This window comes from Bidens hawaiensis, unplaced genomic scaffold (genome assembly GCF_021521415.1).
Source record: "Bidens hawaiensis isolate Kalapana, Puna unplaced genomic scaffold, B.hawaiensis_p1.1 tig00013987_1, whole genome shotgun sequence".
Classification (NCBI taxonomy): domain Eukaryota; kingdom Viridiplantae; phylum Streptophyta; class Magnoliopsida; order Asterales; family Asteraceae; genus Bidens; species Bidens hawaiensis.
The window spans coordinates 215473-217896 of NW_027492199.1; positions in this window are offsets into that span (position 1 = coordinate 215473).

Sequence of the window (2424 nt, forward strand, 5' to 3'; positions counted from 1 at the left end):
TGGCAGCATGGGGTTGACATGCAAAATTTCGGCGCCGACTTTGCAAGTTCGCGTATCGCGAACCGTCATAGCTTGCATCTTCGCGCATGATCCAAGGCTATAAATAGGCAGCTACGGGCTCAGCCCATTTCATCCAATTTTCACACTCATTCTCACACACTTAGTATTGGGAAGCGCGCTAGCTTTGCTGAGGAGTCCTGAGGTCCGTTTTCGTGAAGTTTCTGCAAGTGTTGAATGGTTAACGAGCCGTAGAGCAGTTAAGCGAGTTAGGAACGAAGTTCTGCCCACTAAGCAATCATTCTACCTTAGCATAAGAATACCGAGCATCCACTAAGGTAGAATCTAATTCTAAGTTATTGTTAATTATATTATATTAAGCTTAGACTTAGTCAAGGCTATGGCCTTTAACTTTGAAAGTATTTTCAAAAGCATTCACGAACAGATTTCAATCAAACATTATTTTTATAATTATAATGTTATACAAAACTATATTTTTACGGGTATGTAGTAACTGAAGGGGGATATCATTAGTAGACTCTTTTTGCCTAAGGTAAGTAATTCGTACACATCCCAATCAACCACGGGACCCGTTTACTTACTTGGAGAAGTTTGCCAACGTGATAAACCCTATTAGGCCAAAGCATGCTATATCAAACGTCCCACAAATACAATCACGATTTCAAAACATTCACAAACATAATCAAGGTTAAAACCAGACTTAAAGTATGCAGTCTAATCAGGAAACACCATCAAGGTGATCATTCAAACCTATTTGTTTATAGTTTAACAATCATTCGCAATCAAGAAAGGTTTTCAAACAATCACATCATCGATACAGGTGAATACGTTCAACCTTTTTATAACGTGAATAGGTTAAACCTTTGTAAACAGTCAAACATATTTATACTCTTTAAGATAGACAGGTTGTTTGTCTTATTGAGTCGGTCAAATATTTGCATGAGATTACGTGATCTCTAAAACATTGTAATACAAATTAGAGAATAAACCAACTCAGACCGAATACACATGTGTCTGGATCCAAACATAACCATTAAGCCTAAATAGTCAAAGGCTACGTGGCCGCGGGCTAATGGTCATATATAGTTTCTCCAAGTATGGGCTACGTGGCTCGGAGACTTGTGTGTGTGTAGGGCAGTGTTACATATACCGGGTATAGTAATATATCCGCTGAGCTTGTCAAGAAAACTATATTTGTATTATGATTGTTATTTATATATGCTTTTAGAGTCAAAACGATTCACTAGCACATAGCTGGTGTATTTTAATCCCACCTGCAGGTAACTAAGTTTGATGATTACTAGATACAAGGATTAGAGTCATCCCGGAGATAGAAGTTCGCATACTTGATGGCTCAGTTTTTGATATACAACTCCTTGTAATATTTAATAACAATATTTTGTAAACTTTAATTTGCTGTTGCCGATCCTTCCCAGAGATAGAAGTTCGCATCTGATGTTTCTATAATTTGCTATTGTCGATCCTTCCCAGAAAATAAGATTGAAGTTCAAGTCTACAAGATTGGAAAATAAAGAACTGTTCAAGATCCAATCTCGTTCAAGCTACTGGATCAAGACAAGTACTAAGTTTCAAGAAATAAAGACGAAGCAAAGAACTTGATCAGGCTAATCTCTCCACACTTCATCTTTTCTCTCTTTTACATAAACAAAACTAAGATCCGAGATCTAAGTGTCATTGGTGATTTCCGCTAACCAACAATACGGATTGATCTGAGTCAAGTTGTGAGATCCATCTAGAGGACCTACAGTCATAATGTTATTATGCATAGCCCATTGGATTAGGCTAATTAGCTCCACGGCCTCACGGTGCATAACAAAACCAAAAGAATTAAATCCAAAAAGAATAAAAATGTGTTGTTTGTCTATACAAGCATTCTCGTATTTGATCACCTTGCATGAAACACCTTTTAGGAAAGTCTAACCCACAGTGAAAACACTACTCCCTATATTTTGGTTTGTCCTTAGTCAGGAATATTCTTCAGAAGAAGAAACTTTAGTGACTCATTCAAAGAAAAAACACGTCGTGTGGCAAGATTCAATGTTTCAAACCACAAAATACGTATAATGTGAATTAATTAAAAGTCAAAATGAATTTGGTTATGTTGTCAATGCGTAATAGGTTAGATCTGTGGGCTCTACTTATCGCGATGTCAAATGTCCCAACTATCCTTAACTTATTTGGCAATTTAAATGCTTAGCTGGTGTTAGAAGTCCCTGTTGACAGCAACCTACCAATATACTTGCCTTTTAATATATTGACTAAGAAATTACGTTGTTGGAAGAATAACTGAAAATAAATCTAACCTTCTATGAATTTTTGCTTCATCTTAATCCATAAAACTGCCATCGAGCTGTAAAGAAGGCAGAATTTGAAGAATCTGTGTAT